This window comes from Diabrotica virgifera, chromosome 5 (assembly GCF_917563875.1).
Source record: "Diabrotica virgifera virgifera chromosome 5, PGI_DIABVI_V3a".
Taxonomy (NCBI): domain Eukaryota; kingdom Metazoa; phylum Arthropoda; class Insecta; order Coleoptera; family Chrysomelidae; genus Diabrotica; species Diabrotica virgifera.
The window spans coordinates 517,012-539,578 of record NC_065447.1 but is presented as its reverse complement, the minus strand read 5'-3'; the positions used below and the strand labels follow the sequence as shown (position 1 = coordinate 539,578).

Here is a 22,567-nt window from a genome sequence, read left to right as displayed (position 1 = left end):
TATCTCAATTACAAATCAAATCACAACATCAACGTTAAAAAGGGAATCATTAAATCCTTATATGATAGAGCCAAAATTACTTGTTCTAACGAAAATTCATTTTTAGAAGAAAAACAATTGTTAACATCTGTTTTATTAAAAAATGATTATCCTTTATCGTTTATAAATAAGGAATTGACAAGATTAGATCGAATGGAACAGAACAACTTAGAACGGGATCCTACAACATTCACAAGAAATAATACGAGGAAAATAACAATACCATATATAAAAGGACTATCCGAGAAACTTAAAACGATAGGAAATAAATTCAACATTTCAACAACATTCAAAACAACAAACACATTGAGATCTATTCTATCTAAAACTAAACCTAACAATGAACAAGAAAGAACAAAGAATTACATTTATAGAATACCTTGTGAATGCGAACAATTTTATTTAGGTGAAACATCAAGACCATTAAACGTTAGAATAAGTGAACATCAGTCTTATATTAAAAACAGAGAATTTGATAGATCTCAGATATGTCAACACGCATGGGATAATGAACATAGAGTTCAGTGGAGAGATTCAAGTATAGTCCTGCAAGAATCAGATAGTAAAAAGAGAAAAATCAAAGAAGCGGCTCTAATTATGCTAAATGAAACCAACTGTGTCGCAAATTCCTCGGTAGAATGCAGTAGGATGTGGTTACCCATACTGAAAGAGGAAGTCAATAGAAAGAAAATACCACGATTAGTAAGTCAATAACATATCGAGTTAGTACAAATTTTATATTTTAGTATTACTTATTATATATCTATGTATTAATATTATTTATAATTTAAACATATTAAAGTCAGAATTTGGTATTAGTTTTTTGAAGGTAGATTAAATGTAAGACCAAATACTTACGATGTCGGGATAGTATCACGAGGTTTTTTCCTGGTTTTCCCTCGTGATTTACTATGGAATCTCTAACGCGAGAATTTTACTGTCATCGTTGCATTTGGTTGTCTTTTTAAAGACAGATCACATGCTATGATTTTTTTTGCGACGGATATTCTTGAGTTGGGATTGATTTCATGTAATCGAATGAACTATCTGTTAGTAAAGTCGTCCCAGGAACGCAACTCATAAATATTGGCGATATCATTTTAAAGTCTTCTACTTTAAAATGTATAATATACGTCTAAATTACCAATATAAATGAGTCAGATTAAATAAATTATTAGAAGAATTTTTTTACTTAGCAACAACATGTTTGTTTTATTTTAATAGTATTTTGTATTTTGACAACGAAACCCGATTTGGGCTTCGAAACGTTAATAAATTCATTTTTTAGTAAAATTGTGGCTTATTTCCCATAAAAAATACGTAATTAGAAAAAAAAAATAAAATTATTGTATAGAAGACAAAAAACAACTCGTAAGTTACATATGAGGAAAGAGGGATATAACTCCAAAGCAAATATAGAAATTCATCAGCTCTGGTTGATTGAGGAACTTTGGCAATATCTATATATATATAAAAGAAAGTCGAGTTATGTTAGTTACACCGTTAATAACTCGAGAACGGCTCAACAGATTTTTATGAAATTTTACACGTGTATTCTACCGGACTGGGAATAGGCATAACTCTGATTTCATGCCCGTACGTCATAAGGGGGCTTGCCCCACTGATATATTTTTTTAATCTTTTGACAAACCGTTTTTTTTTTTAATTTTGTATGATGTAGAAGCAAAAGATACATACAATCCTAAATTTTCACTTTTTTATCTTCAACCGTTATTTTTTAATAGCCATTTAAATATTTTACATCTTTGTTGCCATACTCCTCCAAAACGAATTGACCGATTTTTATGAAATTTGGCAGGTAGACTCCCTGCTAAATTCCGAACAAAACGCTGCTATTTCTTCTTCTCTAGCACAGTCCGTTTCCGAAATAGCGAACCGTAAGCCGTAGAAAAATTCTGAGCACAGAAGAAGGACGAACGGGAAATTTCATAAAAGAAAAGTGCAACAGATTAACTTTTGGACTCAAATTGGATAAAATATAAATTTTTTAATTTTACGCAATTTTCAAAAAATCTTGCTTTCGCCTGGGCAAACCATCCAGTTTATTTATGTTTATTAGATGAACTAACGAAAAATATCATGTACACTATTGCATGTATTAAATGATTCATATTATTTTTTGTTATTGTCATAATTAATTAATATTTAGAATTTTAAGCTTTAACTGCCCGCGCATCAAAATATAACATAGCTACACGCGTGGCGTACTTTATACACCACAAGAAAATACACTTAAAAACAGCGGATTTGTTTATTTTTTTTTGAAAAATTACACTTATTTGTTTGTTATAAACCTTACTCGGTGTCAGCGAATACTTGGAGTTCCTTCTCAGTAAGCAAATTGGGATATATAACTGGAATCTGATTCCATGATAAATAAAATTGCTAATAAAAATTTTTTTTTAAATATTTTTTACTTGAGAAAAAGTATTGTTTATAAAGAAAAATATATTTTGTGCCATAATGACTACAGTAGGAAAAATGAAAGAATACCCATGAACGAACATATAAAACACGCTGTATTTTCCTGTCACCGTGTCACACAAAAAATTGACCAGCGCAAGTACATGTAATAATTATTATTACATGTACTTGCGCTGGGCAATTTTCTTTGTGACACGGTGACAGGAAAATACAGCGTGTTTTATATGTTCGTTCATGGGTATTCTTTAATTTTTCCGACTTGTAAAAAACATTCGAAATATGTACTTATATTACTAATTGTATTACTATAATTGTGGCGTATGTTATCCACCAGAAGAAACAACAAATAATAAACTATAAATTACGATCTTCCTAGAACGCCGATTATAACGAAACTAAATCCAGTGTAAAGCACATTCCAGTGCAGGTTAGATAAATAAACAAAGACAAAAATTAAATTTTTAAATACATTTGTAATAGAATTCTTATATGTGGCGTACAAAAATACGCCAGCGCGTGTAGTTAAAGGTTAAGGTATGAATTAAAATAATAAAATTTATTTTACTTTAAAAACTAAACAGTTTTTCCATTTTCTTAGGCCAAAAATATTTAGCTACCTACTACATTCTCATATTTTGACGTTTATTTGTGTCAGTCAAAATGATTTGTCAATTTTGAGGTTAATGCCCCTTAATGCTAACAACCATATTGTCATCGAGAAAGCTCAGTTGCCTCAATTATCTCAATATAATACAATGTATGTATTTACGTATCTATCTAAATCTATATATTGTATGTTCCCTATGTCCAGCTGAACGATTTACGTACTGTATACGTGGAATATCATATAATTTGTCATATTATGTATCGTTTTTATGTATTGTACCCTCGGAGATCGCTGGGAAAATGTACATTCAAAATAACAAAATCCAGTTTGGCAACACTGTATGAATGTTGATAGTAACATATCCCTTTTAAGATAAACAGAACTGTAATTTAGTCCAGACAAATTAATATATTTTTTGCCAGCAAAAATGAGATTTTTCAACCAAATACTTTTTCAAATATGATGTGCAAAATAATTTTTAATTGGGTTCTGCTAATGAGTTTGCTTTTTTGTCATTAAAGTAGAAAAAAATTTAAATTTCATTCATTAAATCGTTATCGTCCAGTTATCGTCTTAATTATTTTAACTTTTAATAACCGTCGACTAATTCTGAATGATTAATGAGCTGTTAAAACATTTTATCTGTAGCGGCTTCTGGAATGCCTTAAAACTATCGAATTTCATTCGACCATACCAACAAATTTTGCATTATTGTGAAAAAATATTTGGACATATAATTTTTTTTAACCGAGCAAATTGCATTTCGATCAATTTTCATGTCTAGCAATTCATTTTCGAGCAGTTGATTTTGAGTAATTGATTTCTAGCAATTGCGTTCAAGAACTGATCTAGAATCACAAAATTATGACAGATTATTTAATTATGACACACTAAGGTGCAACGAAGTGCACCGGGTCAGCTAGTAGAAAATAAAGTAAGGAAACCGTTTAGCAACGCATGCTGTAAAACAAATGTCTAATAAGCAAAAAGCATTATACTAAAATGGGTGTTCAATTAAGGAATGTAATTATAGAAACGGTGAATAAAAGCCGCGGGCAATTGCGGCACAGGCGAAAAATTTTTGGGGCCTCGCCCTTTTTTGTCTGAAGGACACCGCACACATCTTATGGAATATATAATGTCACTCAAATTCAATAAAACTTACATGAATAGATTCGTCTCAATTTAACGGTCATTTCGTATCATTGCGCCAACTCTTAATTATGATTAATTACAAAATTTTACACAATCGATAAGACCGGATAAAATGTAACGATTTCTTTTAACTTGGTCGTTAAAGTCTATTTTATATTGATTTCCTATACCCAGAATCTAATAATTGGCGAACATCAATATTGCCAATATCTGAGAGTTTAGAGTTTCATTTCATTTTTTAAATGAATTGGGGAAGATCCGTGATTTTTAATTTTTGTCGATAAATGAGATAAATCCCGAACGCCTGTTTTTGTTCACTCTGAAGAAATAGTTTCAGTTTTCGAAAGTACTAAACATGGAAAACAAAACAAAGAATGTAGTCTATCACACCCGCACAACCACTAAGTTTTTTTATATTGTTCAACTTTAAAGCAACGTTTCAACTTTTTGTTTTTTATAGCACATTCTTATACCAAGTTTATCTCCGGCCGAGGTGGACCATTCTTTTTTATAAGAAGTCGATTTTCGAAACTATTTGCATTTTCTTTTATAAAATCCACTGAATAAGGCTCCATCATAAAACTATTAATATTGTTATTAAAATTGAAAATGGTTATTCATTTTTTTATTAATATTGTATTTAAGATTTAACCGTATTTAACTAGAACCCGCAACAGAAAATTCCAAACTGTGAACCGAAACCAGAGAACGTTCTCTGCCGAAACGATCCACTGGTCTCTGGGTGCACTGCACAAATCCTCACTGTTTTAGATAGGCGAAATGCTTTTTCACCGATTTTAAGATTTCTCTTTCTAATACAGGGGTAGGTTAGTACTGGCTGGTTTAAGGGCCCTATTCACATGCGTATTTGTCCGGCGGATATGTACGGAGGACAGATACTCCGGACAGATCTTCATGTGTGTATCCGGGCGTACGCCGTATGTGTCTTGCTCGCCGTCTGTGGTTTAAGACGACGACCACAGACAGCGAGCCAGACATATACGCATGTGTGTGAACGTTTCAAGGATTTGTTCGCCGGATGAGTTAAATTTGTGTCAATTTTCATTCTAACCACGGTAGTAGGCGTGTATTTATATTACATTAAAATTACATTTTCGGATAATAAAGTATTTTGGGAAAATTTTATTTTGTTATATAAGTTGAATCCATGCTTGTGGAATGTAAAAAGTAAAGAATATTCTAACAGGCAACTGCGAAACAACGCATTAGTTAGAGAATTAGAGAATTAGTGGAAAAATGACAAGTTTGTCAAGATGCAGATATAAAGTATGTAAGAAAGAAAATAAATTCCTTGCTTGCTGGATTTCGACGTGAGTTAAGAGAAATGAGGAAGAGTAAGAGAACTGGGTCATCTACGGACAGTATTTATGCCATAAATATTTCCCAACAAGTTTCAGGTATTATTTGTCCAAGAAGCTGTGGGGAGATTGCACAACTGAATTTTAAATCTTCACCACTTCGTCCAGTTGTTAAGTATCGTAGCGTGGCGATTAATCGCTCTCTGCTACTTACTGATTCTCTCATGTGTGTGTTATTTCTTTCGATTCTAGGACCAACATATCCTAATAATGTTTCAAATGCTTCATTATCCATTCGCGGAAAATTGAGTAAATCTTCGGATTCGCTTGTTTCGAGTTCTCTAATTAAATTCATATGTGAGTACTTTCTTCTTTCCAATAACCATCGTTTGGCCATAGTCTTTTCTTTTTTCTATCATCAAATAAAACCATATATACTCCAATTATTGTTAGTTGTCTTTTATTATTCATAGCACAGTGGAAAACAGATAAACACACAACGCGGGAACAAGTACAACTGAGAGATTTGTCCGTGAATGTGTAGTACCAACGAATTTGTCTGGAGACACATCTGCCTGTATATAGCTAACAACGGATCTGTCCGCCGTAGATATCCGCCGGACAAATACGCATGTGAATAGGGCCCTTTATAGTTTGAATTCTGCACCAGAGCACAAGTATCTGCACTTGTCACGTGCATCCAGCGGCGTAGAGCAAATAAATATGATTAATAAATAAAGTTATATTTTAATGATTCTATGAGATTAAAAAAATATTTCAATATTTATGAGATTTAAAAAAAACTGTATTTTAATTAACTTTTATTGGGTGTTCACTGCACAAGTGAACCAATGGAGAAACCGCCCCTGCTCAAAGCGTTGTCGAGACCAGAACTGCTAGTACTACTAGATCTCTCGATGACTGTGTAGCCCAAAGATGTTTTCACAGAAAGATCACAATTTTTGTCACCCAAAATATGTTTTTTGCTGTATTCAATGAAAATTTCTACTCACCAAATCAGATAGTCCTCTGCTTTAGCAGTGCTTTCCGTGATAAACTGATTATAACTGATTAATTTTCGAAAAAGTTACAACACAAAAAAGGAAATAACAATAATTTTAGATCTTATCAAAATCCTTTTTCCTGTACCTACCAACTAACTTACATTTCACGGAACTTTGATCATGAAATTGGTAATCGGGTTGAGATTAGTTTTAAGAAACTGATTATCTTATGGCCCTTATCTATAAATCTATAATATTTATACAAGGTGTTTCTTTGGGAAAGTAACATACGTTAACTGAAAAAAGGGGGTCACTTAGACATACTTAATGGGTCTTACTTAATCAATAAAAAAATACTGTGTGTTTTATGTATTTTTCGAACTTCTTATTTGGTTCATATTTTTTAACCACACTGTATATTTTCTTTATATTTGGCACGCGAATATTCTTTAAGGTGTTGAGTCGATGAGTTTATTTATAATTATCAAAAATCCAGGTCCGATTTAAAAAATATAGGAAACATATTCCAGGAATGTCCAGGAATAGGTATACAGGGTGCGCCAAACCTCTGGTTTTCTTTGATTACGGCTAAATTATGGGATATACAAAAAAATGTTTTTAACAAAATTAATGTATATCGAAACCGTCTATAATTTAAAACTATTTTCAATTATACAGGGTGAGTCAGAACGACGGTACGAACCAAAGTTGTGCTTTTTTACATGGAACACCTTATATATTAAATCATTTTTGAATATATTTTTTAAAAATATTAAGAATTTGTATAAGGTATTATAGGCCTAAAGTTAACAATTTTCGAAATATTTACACTTTTATTCAGAAAATTGGTAATATTCAAAGGGCTGTGAATTAGGCTTTCAAGGTAATAAACATTTAAATGATATTCCAAAGTTTTTTTAGTATACTGTTATTTTTAAATAAATTAACATATTTGACATATAGCCATAGAGTATACAGTGTGATCACTATTTGCAAATACAAAATTTTCTCATTTTTTTTAATGGGAGAACCTGTATATGAGTATTGCCTTTTGTAGTAAATATTCCGGCTTTTCTTTTGGTATCAGGTTGTATGCACCTAGCATGTTTCGTTTTGTAGATATTTAAAAAAAACTATAGATTTTACGTTTTTGCGGAATTTTTATTAAAAAAAATTTTTGCAAAAAAAATAATTATAATATGGTTTTAGAAACATACATTAAAATATCAAATATGAAAATAAAAACGTAATTAAAGATTAAAATAAATCGCATACTAGTACAATTCAATTGAATTTAATAACTTAAAATTATTTTACAAAAAATATTTTACGATACTAATGAATTCATAAATTAGTTACTAAATTAAATAAACAACCAAATTTTATATCTACCCTAGAAATTTTTCTACCACAGAAACTTTCCTGTACCAAATTAATTGTTAGTTAGTATATTGTATTTACGACTAAGATCAGTTAAACTTTTAAAACCTACCTCTTAAATTTACTTACATCTTGAGAACATAATTATAAAGTAAGCATTGAAACAAATGAATGTTAAATGTATCAGCCAAATTATTTATTAATATAAATAGTATTAACTGGTGTCACAAAAGCTGGTAATACTTTTGTAGTTGAAATTTTTGTAACAATTTTTTATATTTTAAATTTCAATTTTTCAACCGAACAATTGGTGGATATGACATTATTTGTTTTGGGCGAAACCATTAGAAATAATTATTACCAGCTTTTGTGACACAACTACATATGTAGATACTATTTACTTCGTAATATACCTACTTCTATAACGTTCATTTGTTTCAAAGCATACTTTATACGTTCTCAAGATGTAAGTAAATTAAAAAGTTAAAAACTGATACACAAGTTAACTAACAAAATTGGGTACAATAAAGTTACTAGGGTAGAAAAGGGTAGATAGAAAGGGTTTTCTAGGGTAGATATCAGGTAGGTAATTTGGTTGTTTATTTAATTTAGTAACTAATTTAGGCATTCATTAGTATGGTAAAATATATTTTGTAAAATAATTTTAAGTTATTAAATTCATTGAATAAAAACGGTATACATTTTTATTTTATTAAATTCAATTGAATTGTAGATACTAGTATGCGATTTATTTTAATCTTTAATTATGTTTTTATTTTCATATTTGATATTTTAATGGATGTTTCTAGAACCAGATTATAATTATTTTTTTTGCAAAAAATTTTTTTAATAAAAAATCCGCAAAAACCTAAAATCTATAGTTTTTTTTTTAATATCTACAAAACGAAACATGCTAGGTGCATACAACCTTATACCAAAAGAAAGGTTGAAATATTTACTACAAAAGGAAATACTCATATATGGGGTGTCCCATTTAAAAAAAAATGAGGAAATTTTGTATTTGCAAATAGTGATCACACTGTATACTCTATGGCTATATGTCAAATATGTTAATTTATTTAAAAATAACAGTATACTAAAAAAACTTTGGAATATCATTTAAATGTTTATTACCTTGAAAGCCTAATTCACAGCCCTTTGAATATTACCATTTTTCTGAATAAAAGTGTAAATATTTCGAAAATTGTTAACTTTAGGCCTATAACACCTTATACAAATTCTTAATATTTTTAAAAAATATATTCAAAAATGATTTAATATATAGGGTGTTCCATTTAAAAAAACAAAACTTTGGTTCGTACCGTCGTTCTGACTCACCCTGTATAATCGAAAATAATTTTAAATTATAAACGGTTTTGATATACATTAATTTTTTTAAAAACATTTTTTTGTATATCCCATAATTTAGCCGTAATCAAATAAAACCAGAGGTTTGGCGCACCCTGTATATGCCTAGACTAAATTCTGAAACTTGACAAAGAGAACCAAAGTGCGGATATCACTAAAAGAGCAAAACTAACATGGGCAGGATTTGTACAACTTAGCAGGTTTGACATATGGATGTCAAACCTGGACACTAATTAAGGCAAAAAATGGATAAACTAGACCCAACAGAAAGAGCAGTGGAAAGAGCAATGTTAGGTAACGACTGTCAGATAAAAAGAGGGACGCCTGGGTAAGATCAAAAACAACAATCGAGGATATAACAACTAATTAAGGCAAAAAATGGATAAACTAGACCCAACAGAAAGAGCAGTGGAAAGAGCAATGTTAGGTATACGACTGTTCGGAAAAAAAAAGGGACGCCTGGGTAAGATCAAAAACAACAATCGAGGATATAACAACTAATTAAGGAAAAAAATGGATAAACTAGACCCAACAGAAAGAGCAGTGGAAAGAGCAATGTTAGGTATACGACTGTCAGATAAAAAGAGGGACGCCTGGGTAAGATCAAAAACAACAATCGAGGATATAACAACAATATTTGACAAATTTAAATTGAGCTTTACAGGACACACTGCTAGACAAAGAAACTAACGTTGGAATGCCACAATAGAACATTGGAGATCTTACGAAGGTAAAAGACCAAGAGAAAGACCACAGATGTGATGGGTTGATGATATAAAAAGAATCGCCGGAACAAATTGGAGGCATGTTACTCCGGATAGAATTCGATGGAAGATGGAAGGAGTTGGGAGAGGCCTATGTCCAAACATGAACAATAGAAGACTAACAAGAAGAAGAAGAAGAATCCGAAAGTGAGTACCCGACTGTACTGTAACTGTCTGGTGAAGACTTATCCATAAAAATCTCTATCAATCCAAGAATAATCGCCATCTTTACCATATACAGGAAGTACAAAGATTGATATCTGGAGATGAAATACTCAGAATTGATTTTAAAAGGTGGATTGACCGAAATCCGAAGACATTTAAAAATCGAGATTCTCAAAAATACAGCTACATACTGAAAAAATAAGAACAAAAATACGAAGTGCAAAAGAACTACATTCTTAAATAAAATTGTAAATTTTTGTTGATAAAAAATTTTGAATAAAAAAATACCAAACCAAAAAAATGTATTATCTATATATATAAAATTCTAATTCGCAGGCTTTGTTACCGTACTCCTCCGAAACCGCTTGACCGATTTTCATGAAATTTGGCAGGTGGACTCGACCGGACAGGGAGGAGGTTGTTATCTATATTTCATAGCCGTACGTTATAAGGGGGCTTTGCCCCCCCTAAAATTTTTTTTTATTTTTCGACAAACCGATTTTTCTTAATTGTATATGATTCAGAAGCAAAAGATACATACAATCCTAAATTTTCACTTTTCTATCTTTAACCGATATTTTTTTAAAAAAATTTCGTGGTTTAACATCTATATATATAAAATTCTAATTCGCAGGCTTTGTTACCGTACTCCTCCGAAACCGCTTGACCGATTTTCATGAAATTTGGCAGGTGGACTCCTTGCTTAATTGCGAAAAAAACGGCGTATACGTCGTCTCTCTAGCTCAATTAGTTTCCGAGATAGCAAAACGAGGCCGTAGGACAACACGAGAGCACTAGAGACAACACTAAGCACACGAAACGAATGAGCGAAAATTGTACTAAAATCCGTGAAAATATAAAGTTTTTAACTTTATGATTACTATTTTTAATGTACAAAAAATATTTTAAAATTTTGCCGAAGGACCAGATCTCTGGTGTAAGAATCAAATTTTGGCGGAGGCGCAAATCTGGTATAATCAAAATTTTGGCGGACGCTTTTGGTGGAGGTTTGTAGTTGCCAAATTTAGTCGCGTGTTGGCTGCTGTACGATACGATATCTGAAATTTATGATGATTTGTCTTTTGTAATAAATGCAAGTTTATTTTATCTTATATTAAAGAAAAAAAGAAACACAGATATTATATACATCCCATCATAAAAGAACGAAACTATAAGGAATTTTGTTACACATTATATAACGAAATTAATATAATAAAGGCCCAGAAAAGTTTTTTAATTTTACAAGAATGTCTAAATAGCTATTTGTATAACAAGGGAGGAAAGTGCTACTTTTCCTCCCGAGAATGAAGTTTACTGCCCGACGCGTAGCGGAGGGCAGTAATCATTCAAGGGAGGAAAAGGCACTTTACTCCCATGTTATACATATGGTTTTTCCACCTTCCTCAAATAACAAGTCATTTTTCATTTTTACTTAATTTATTTATGTAACTATCCAACAAAATTTATTAAAACTAAAACTAACAAGTAGGTACAATATAACTGTCAACTGTCAAATTTAAGTCAAATTATGAATGTAAACATTGTTAAATCAAAATAACAATTTACTGTTTTTTGCCATTCTGCAAAATACAGGGTGTTTTATAAATAAACGTTAAAATGTATAGATACTTACGTAATAGAAAATAGATATTGTACAGGGCGTCAATAAGTTATATTTCATAAATGAAATACCATGACGTCACTTTTACTTTTCCTCCCTAGGGAGGAAAAATATTTTCCTCCCTAGGGAGGAAAAGTACAACTTTGCTCCCTACAATCAGGTGCGGAAAAGTATACTTTCGGTAGAGGTAGGTGGAAAAAATATTTTCAGGAGTTATTAGTAAGTATAAAAGAGCCGTTTTCAAGAAATAACACCATTATGAGGGAAAGCATATCACCTAAGAAAAACTATTTATAACGCTAAGAGGCTGTCCATTCAATGGTACGCCACTGAGCAAATACAGGTGTTAAATTGATGCCCCTCCATTATACCCAATTTATTGGGAAATAGTGATGTTTCACAAAATATTATTAACAAAAAATTATTCAAATTAAAGGTACAGTACTTATCGAGAAAGACGAAAACCAGAATATACAAAACCGTAATAAGAGCAACAGTCACCTGCCGGATGTGAGACATGGGTGCTAAATAAAACAGAAGGAGAAATGATAAAGAGTTGAGAACGGAACGTACTGAGAGCTATTTTCAGGGAAAATATTACAGATACGGAAGACGGCTGGCATAGAAGCAGCAATCAAGAATTAAGGATGCATTACAAGGAACCAAGTATAACAAGATAAACAAAGTCATAAAGAATCAGATGGGCAGGTCATTTTGAGGGGATGGATAAGGAAAGAATGCCAAAGATGGTACTGCTAAGAAGACCAGTTGGGACTAGGGACGAGGTAGACTAGGACTGCAAAAAAGTTTCAGGAATATAATAGTATCGATGAAAATTATACACTGGAAAGGAAAGGCGAAAAATAGGATATAGTGGATAACTAGAGAACTGGAGAACTATTTTACATACCTAGACATCAAATAAAATTATATATAAGTTATTAGTATAAACTGTATTGTGTAAAATTTGAAAAAAAAAATATTTTTAGTAGATTACTTTTTTCCAGATAGAAATATTGTACCTAATTAAGTTGCTCTTTAAGCTATAAGATAAAAAATTAAAAATAAAATGAGTCCCATATAAAAATAATTTGATATGGGAGTAAAAAATTCAAGGCAAAATATAGTTCAAGTCTGTAATTTCAAGTCTGTAATCATTAAACAAGCTTTGGTAACACTCACAACAAAATTCGCTAGAAAACAGCTCAAACGTCTGTGTTATACCACGATACACGCATTTATGATATGCTGTCGAAGTCGTAAAACCGATTGGCGACATTAGGGCGAGATATGGTTTCTAGGATGGGTCGCGGTAACGCCGCTGCAACGAAAATTTTAAGAGCGCCTGGTGTGTGTCACTGCATCAAAGTATAGTAAGGGATGCGTCGCTTTCGACATTTTAGCGGGGGTTCAGTCGACGTACGCCGTTCCGTCTGTGTTAGCGCATACTCCCTACTGAATTCCGAACATAATGGTACTATTTTTTTTTTGTCTCTAGCGCCGTCCGTTTCCGAAATAGCGAACCGTAAGCAGTAGAAAAATTCTGAGCACAGAAGAAGAACGAGCGGGAAATTTTATAAAAGAAAAGTGCAACAGTTTAACTTTTGAACTCAAATTGAACAAAATATGAATTTCACATAATTTGTCCTATTAAATGTACCTTTCCGTCTAATTTTTTTCTAATTTCCGAATATCATATAATTGTCCTATTAAATGTACCTTTTTTTATATACCTACAAATTTTGCATTATTGTGAATAAATATTTAGACATATAATTTTATTTTTAATTCGAGGAATTTGTATTTCAATCAATTTTTATGTCGAGCAATTCATTTTCGAGCAGTTGATTTTGAGTAAAATTATGACACATTATCTAATTCTGACACACTATCTAAGGTGCAACGAAGTTCACCGGGTCATCTAGTATTTATATAAACTTCTATACTACATTAGGGTGTTTGGTAAAGAATGGGCCATACCTTAACCTCAGGTTCCTGAGGTTAAAATAGGCCGGTTTAAGCTAACTTACCTTAGTACAAAGTTTATAATAACCGAGATACAGGGTGTCAAAGTTAAACTTTTTTTTTATTTATTATTGAATATTTCCTGACAGGTATGAGATAACAACATGAAATTTGGTATGTGGGGGTTCTTTGGGTCGAGAAAACTAAATTTTCTACCAAAAATTATGTATTGCCCAGAGGGCGCCACATTCGCCTTTCAGCACTCATTTATTACGTTCAATTTTTTTTATCCCTCACTCTGTATAATTTTGACATTCAAATTTTTATTTTCCCATTAGTTTTACTTAAAAAAGGTAAACTTCTTTCATCACCCTAAACTCAACCGTTTTCGAGATAAACGCATTTTAAATCTGCGATACACCATCATTTTTAGCATAATATCATTGTAGTTCCACCCGAAAAATAACTCATTATTCTTAAGAAATGATAATATGGGTGTATTGGGTAGAAAGGATGTTTGGTGATTGGTGGAAAATGATGGATGGAAGGGATGAGAGTGTTGAGTCTGATTTTAACGAGAAAAAAATGGGCACTGTGTAAAAAATATCTGGAGACAGAGGTCCAGTTTTTGAAAAGTGAGAAGTCAGTGTAAAGTGGTGAAATTGGCCTTTGCGAGCAGAATCAAGTTGAAACGAAATCGTTGACCGGTTTGAGAAGATAATTTTCCTGTGTCCAAGGAAGATTCCTTTTTCTGTCTAGAACGAGTAGCCGATTGGTATCTATTTGCACAAGATATCGAGCAGAGAGAAATCTGAGTCGAGAATTCGAGCGAGTCCTGTTTGTTTGTCTGTGTAGCAGTTTGGACGAGAGGAACCTTTCGCAACATCCTAAGAGTACGTGTGGGATAATCGAGACGACGCAATCCGGGAAAAGAAGTAGAGAAGAAACAAAAAAGGTTAGTCAAATCATTTGTGAAACGGAGAGTTTGTTTATATCCACACCATATTTGCTTAAATTTTGTATTGAACAGTTCTATAACATAATTAGTCATTCCAAATTTTAAAGAACAAATACGTAATCAATTTAAAAAGAGAAAAGTAAATTTTATTAAATTTTGTAAGAATAAACAACGAATTATTTAAATAATTTTTTTTGTAAAAACAGAGGAGATATCAGAATTAAAGCTTAATTTAGTAGATGAGAAATAGTTGCAACCAATTTAGATTTAATTAGTCGAGGAAATGAAGCTGAAAAAATGGCAAAACTCGCAATTTTTTCGTCCAGCATCGATTTGTACAAAAATTTGGGATTAGGCTCATTACACACTCTAGTTCATTTTCTATATTGAGCCGTTGTACGCTTTTGGTTTTTTAAGGGTGAAATCTACCCCTAATTGTAAAAAATTATAAAATAACATTTTAAACTTTAGTATTGTCAACATTTGGTTCTTATTAGTTACATAATGATTGTTTTATGCTTTAAGATATACTATCATAAATATTTCAACCCTTAGAACCACCCTTGTTGGAGCTATATATAAAAAATTTACTTATTCTAAAAGAATAATTTCGGCTTGCATAGATTTCCATAAAAATTTGGACTTAGGATCATCTCACCCTGTACTTCATATTCTATATCATGCATAAGGGCGTTGATTATTTTTAGGGGTGTAAACTACCCCTTATTGTCAAAAATTATAGAAAAACATTGTAAACTTTAATATGGGTAAAATTTGGTTTTGATTGGTTAAATAATGATTGCTTTATACTTTAGGATATATCATAACATTTCAACCCTTAAAACCACCCTTATTAGCATTAGAGTTTTTATAAGTAGATATTTTAATAGATCTATACAGAAAAAAAAGGAGAATTAAAGAATTACAATAACATTTATTTACACAAAAATACGAATTTACAAATATGTAAAAATACAAATACAAATAGTTTTTTAGTCATCTTCCAGTATACGTACCGGTTCTGAGGTATTATACATACATTGAAAATTATCCATAAGCGGACTATCCGAATTTTTTGAAAAAAAATTCGTTTTATAAACATAGCTCCTTCATTTTTGGCGATAAAAAGTATTTTAAAAAATAACTTTGTAGGATTTTTGAAGAGCTATAAGACTGTGTAAACTAAATTGCGTAGAATCCCTTAGTTTTTAATTAGGGTGGGTTTAAAGGGCTCGAATAAGGGGGTGTTTGCTCGTAAATAGAGGTTTTAAACAGCTATATACAGTGCGTCCATAAAGTAACGCATAAATTCATTATTTCGTAAACCGGCGACTTTAAAGAGAAATCCCGGAACAGGTCGATTTTTATTTTTAATTTCCGATTTTTTGGCATATATATCATATTAGTGACGTCATCCATCTGGGCGTGATGACGTAATCGATGATTTTTTTAAATGGGAATAGGGGTCATGTGATAGCTCATTTGAAAGGGTACTCAATTCTCTATTCCCTAATATAAACATTAACATAATTATTTATACAAGGTGTTCAAAAAAACATTTTTTTAATTAAAATAATTGAGACAAAAAGAAGAATGTGTGTAATTTATCTAATTCAAAATATGTTTTAATGTTGTCAGAAAAGAGGAAAAGAGGTTTTTCGCTTAAATTCAATGTTAAACCTGGCACCCAACTGCCTCTTGCCAGTTTGAACATTTCGTTTAAGCGAAAATCAATGTTTATTTGTCAAATAAAATTTTTTTCTGTTTTCTGACAGTAGTAAAACGCATTTTGAAATAAATAAAATACATACATTCTTCTTTCTGTCTCAATTATTTTAATTTAAAAAATGTTTTTTTGCACACCCTGTATAAATAATTATGTTAATCTTTACATTAGTGAATAGAGAATTGAATACCCTTTCAAATGAGCTATCACATGACCCATATTCTCATTTAAAAAAATCAGCGATTACGTCATCACGCCCAGATGGATGACGTCACTAGTATGATATATATGCCAAAAAATCGGAAATTAAAAATGAAAATCGACCTGTTTCGGGATTTTTCCTTAAAGTCGCCGGTTTACGAAATAATGAATTTATGCGTTACTTTATGGACGCACTGTATAGCTAACTGTTTACTGTAGTGAAAATATATTATGTACAAGGCAATTTTAGTTATTAAAAAAGCTACAATTTAGTTATCCATCATTTTTTTCGTATCCCCAGTATTTTCGGAGATATTTTAAAGTAAAAGGTGAAAAATGGGAAATTCCAAAAAATTAATTTTTCTTTAAACTCCAATTTTTCTCAAACTAGGCCTTTGAAATAGGTCAAACTTCTTGGGTGTATTGATAATATAAATATAAAAGGAATTACAGAAAGGCGAAGACCAATTTTTAATTAGGAGGATAGTTAGGGGGTTGTTTTCACCGATTTTTTCATAGAGAAAAGCAGGTACCGACTTTTTTTTTATCATAAGTCGCTTAATTTTCAGACTAGAAACTTTTTATTATTATTTTTTGAAAGGCCTAACTATATACTTCAAAAATGATTATTTAAGTTTTCCCCGAAAAATGCAAAGTTTTTCCGTTATTTTACTTTGAATATTTCAAATTATGCATTTGACGAAAAAAGCTAACTTTTAACATGCCGTATCTCGGTTTGTATTGGTCTTAAAGATATTACAGAAAAAGAATTTGGTTTGTGTTCCTAAAAGATACAATTTTGATATCCACAGTTTTTTTTTTTGATTAAATGCATATTCTTCGAGGTATTCTCAAAAAACCCTCTAAAAATGTCGATTTTTTCATCAAAAAACTGTTACTTTCAACCGCGAATAACTCGAAAAATATTAGTTTTACGAAGAAAATGTAAAGAACATTTTTTTCTTAGAATTACTTTTGACATCTACTTACATGGTTAAAATTTAATAAAAAATTCCCGCCCCCGAGATGGGGTGGCAACCACCCCCAAGGTTTTAGCGTACAGCGGCATAATATAGAAAATGATCCTTGAACTATTCCCTACCTTTTGTGAAAATTTCAAGTAAATCGATGCTGGACGAAAAAATTGCGAGCCAAAATGCTTCATAAATAAATAATAATTTTTAACATTTATATGACATTGAGTGTGTTTAATTTTCCTGTTTCATCCTGGATGGAGTAAGCAACTAGAGATACCAGAAGCCACAAACCGCATCAAAAATAAAATAGCCCTGAGAATAAAGTTTATTAGAAAATTTAATTTAAATTTGGGTTTGTTTGGGTGTGTAATTAATTAAATTTAGAATTTGGTGATAAATCTCATAATAGAGAGAAATACAGAGCATAACACTACAGACAGCTGTTTCTGTTTACAACGCTTCAGTGTAGCCGCATGCCCGCCTCTGACTCAAAAGGAAACGAATCAGAAACGAACTTGAAGAAGAAGAAGTAATATAATCTCTAAAAAAACTGATACTATAACTTAAAAATTTAATCTCATTAAAATAAAGAAAATATAACTTACATTTTTGAAGTGATCGTAGAAAGCCTTAGAAGTAGCTGTCAAGAGAACTTCAGAAAATGTGCAGGTCTTAAGTTCCCTCCTTATAGTAGCCACCTTTTCTACAAAGCCATCTTCAACTTTTATAGCAAATCGATTTTTTCCATTACAAGGTTTGTTCCGCCATAGAGTTTCATTCTTGGTGATTTTGTAGCCCTCGACCACCATAAGTCCAGGGATAATGAAAAAGAAGTAAATATTTTGGAAAAATTGAAGAACGCTATTTTTGGTTTTAATATTTTTGGACATTGTCTTAAGAAAATTGTCGAATGTCTCGCTGGTACCTACAAGTCTGCAAAAAAGATTCATTCCTGATAAACCATCGCCGATGGCATGGTGTAGTCTGATAAATAACATCACTTGTCCTTTTTTGAATCCGTTTTGAACTTTCCACTGGTCACTGGCTTTAATAACAACTATCTCCCACAGGTACTTGTCCAGAGGTAAAGGCTCGCTACCATAATCATAAGCTAACTCGTTCAAGGTGGTCCATCCTCTTTTCTGGACATCAAGTATACTCACATGATTCTTGGCGACGGCCTCTTCTGCTAGAAGATAATTGTAACCCATCGTACTGTTCAATGATGTGAACAAATTTTTTATTTGTTTCGCATTCTGGACAAGCTTCGTATCGACGCAGTTTTCAATTTTTTTAGCCATGTCTTCTTCTATCAGATCTGAATTTAGAATCATGAAAAGAACTGTGCTGTTGTCTACGACTTTTCCAACACAATAATAAGTATCTGCATGATTTAGTTCTACTAGACGTGTGCCGTATTTATATCGCAGCATCACGAAGACTATTGGTTTAAAGATGAAGAATATTAATAGAAATAGTAGATAAAATGGTAAAACCGGTATTGATGCCACAAGGTATGCCAGTGTCATTTTGGTCACTTTTGCGAATGATAAAATCTGAAAGAAAATTTTGAGTAAGCAATTAAAATATAATTAATGCACACAAAAATGAAACGGGAAGCGAGATAAAAGCAAAAAAAAAGAGAACACCACAGAAAATTGAAGAAGCCAAAAACAAAGATACAAATGCAGTTATGATAGAATGATGAAAAAATCTATGAGGCAAAATAAAGCAAGTGAGGAAGGAACAAGCCGAAAATAATAATCAATTAATGGAAATGATGCAAGAGAATTAGAAGTTAAAAAGAAAAGTGAAGCGACTACAGGAAAAAATCGAACACATAGATAAATACAATAAGAAGAAAAACGTGATTGATAATAAGGAATCCAATGAACACAAACAAACGATAGAACCATAGCAAAAAGAATCAAAAATCGCACAGCCAGATAACTATAAGCGATGATTGAAATATTAATACGCTATAAGTAAAAGAGAAATTAAGCAATGCCACATAGCTTTAGGAGAATCTCTGCGTTATTGAAAGGGCAACAATGATAGAAAAAAACAGATATATTGAAAAACAAGAGCAAGTTAAAAAAACATAACGACCGCATTCGTAGGGTTTCAGATTTCAGTTCAGGAAGAAAAAGAAATACAGAAAAAAATAAGCAAAATGGCGAAAGAAGAAAGAGGAAAAGGAAAAATGGCAAGAATAAAATTTAAAAAGTTAACAGGAGACGGTAAAGAATGGAGATGGGACAAAGAGAAGGAGCAGCTATACGAAATAAAAAAGGGAGAAGCTGCACAAGGGGGTCAAGAAACTAATAAATAGTAAACAACAGAGGAAATATAGTAACGGCATGGCTACGGTAAAGACGATAATTTTGGTAAAAGGAAAAGAAGATAGCATATGGCAGGAAACAAACAAATTGAAAATCAATTGAAGTTGGGAACATGAAACGTAAGAGGGACCTACAAGGAAGGAACAGTAAGAAATGTAGACGAAATAGATGAGAAATAAAGTGTCGAAATAATAGCCGTACAAAAAACCAAGCAGCAGGGAGATGAGATAGATAAAGTTGGAAGCAAGTAAACTTTTATCAATATATTATGACTAAAAACAATAACCAGTGACACAATGTCATTGTTGAAAATGTACTTAATTGTTTTAAGTAATACAAAAAGCTACTTACCGATGAAAATTTATTTCTAAAATGTTTTTTGTTGATTATGTCAATGCATTTTTATATCTAGTTTTGGTCGGCATTTTCCTGTTGATTAAAATTGGATTTTTGGATAACTTATCAGATTCTCATTCTTAACAAGACATAATCACGAAGTAGGTAGTTGTTACGTAAACTGTATGTCTATGGCTTTTGTAAATATTGTTACGTTTTTCTTCTGTAGAATAGAATTGAATAGAATTGAATAGAATTGAATAGTATTGAATAGAATTTTTAATGTTGTTCTGAAGCTATTTTCTTGTGATATTCAAATGGGAAATAAGCCACAATTTTACCTAAAAATGATTTTATTAACGTTTCGACGCCCAAGTCGGGTGTCGTTGTCAAAATACAAAATAATATTAAATAAACAAAAATGTTGTTGCTTAGTAAAAAATTCTTCTAATAATTTATTTAATCTGACTCATTTATATCGGCAATTCAGACACGTATTATACATTTTAAAGTAGACGACTTTAAAAATGATATTGCCAATATTGATGAGTTGCGTTCCTGGGACGACTTTACTAAAAGATAGTTCATTCGATTACATGAAATCAATCCCAACTCAAGAATAGCCGCCACAAAAAATCATAGCATGTGATCTGTCTTTAAAAAGACAACGAAATGCAACGGTGGTACTGAAATTTAAATTTAAAAAGTGATTTACTATGGAATCTCTGACGCGAGAATTTCAGTACCACCGTTGCATTTGGTTGTCTTTTTAAAGACAGATCACATGCTATGATTTTTTGTGGCGGCTATTCTTGAGTTGGGATTGATTTCATGTAATCGAATGAACTATCTTTTAGTAAAGTCGTCCCAGGAACGCAACTCATCAATATTGGCAATATCATTTTTAAAGTCGTCTACTTTAAAATGTATAATACGTGTCTGAATTGCCGATATAAATGAGTCAGATTAAATAAATTATTAGAAGAATTTTTTACTAAGCAACAACATTTTTGTTTATTTAATATTATTTTGTATTTTGACAACGACACCCGACTTGGGCGTCGAAACGTTAATAAAATCATTTTTAGGTAAAATTGTGGCTTATTTCCCATTTGAATATACTTGATTGAATAGAATTGAATAGAATTGAATAGATTTGAATATAATTGAATAGAATTGAATAGAATTGAATAGAATTGAATAGAATTGAATAGAATTGAATAGAATTGAATAGAATTGAATAGAATTGAATAGAATTGAATAGAATTGAATATAATTGAATAGAATTGGATAGAATTGAATAGAATTGAATAGAATTGAATATAATTGAATAGAATTGAATAGAATTGAATAGAATTGAATAGAATTGAATAGAATTGAATAGAATTGAATAGAATTGAATAGAATTGAATATAATTGAATAGAATTGAATAGAATTGAATAGAATTGAATAGAATTAATAGAATTGAATAGAATTGAATAGAATTGAATAGAATTGAATAAAATTAAATAGAATTGAATAGAATAGAATAGAAATATACTTTATTGCCATTGAAAATTGTACAATTTTATAGGCAAAGCTTACAAAGAGTCAGAAAAAGAAATCAATAACAGATACAATTTACTAAAATTACATATGTAAATAAAAATCGTCAATATAAATAAAAAAAATACCGAAGTATAAAACAATATATTTCAAAATTTAAATAAATTACATACATACCTTAGTAATTAATAAGTTTAATTGTTTCGTTGGAAAATAAATCCACTATTCTAGTCTTAAATTAATTTATTGACGTTTCGACTTCCACGTATTTCGAAAGTATTTCGATAACGACTTCTGAAGTGGAAGCCGAAACGTTAATAAATTAATTTGAAACTGGAAATAAAACAGTAAATTACATAATTATGCCACAAGGAAATAGCTTCAGAGCAATTTTAATTATATAACCATATACAAGAAGTACAAAGATACCTGGATATGAAATACTCAGAATTGAATTTAACAGATAGATCACCCGATACCCAAAGACATTTAAAAACTGAGATCCTCAAAAATACAGTGACATACAGAAAGAAACAAGAAGAAAAATACGAACAGCAAAAGAACCGGCAAATTCTTAACTTAAATAAACTTGTAAATTCTTGTGGGACATATAATTTTGAATAAAAAAATAACAAACAAAAAAATTATT

The 22,567-nt window shown here is 31.1% G+C and overlaps 1 protein-coding gene across 1 annotated transcript in view; it reads right to left on the bottom strand.

The window, feature by feature from the left end:
* LOC114333819 (uncharacterized) overlaps positions 1 to 6,740 on the bottom strand; it is a 29,195-nt gene extending 22,455 nt beyond the window's left edge. Inside the window, exon 1 of the mRNA XM_028283813.2 lies at positions 6,579 to 6,740. The gene's annotated coding sequence lies outside the window, so the exon portion shown is untranslated. The remainder of the gene's footprint in view (positions 1 to 6,578) is intronic.
* Between the last annotated feature and the right edge of the window lie 15,827 nt (positions 6,741 to 22,567).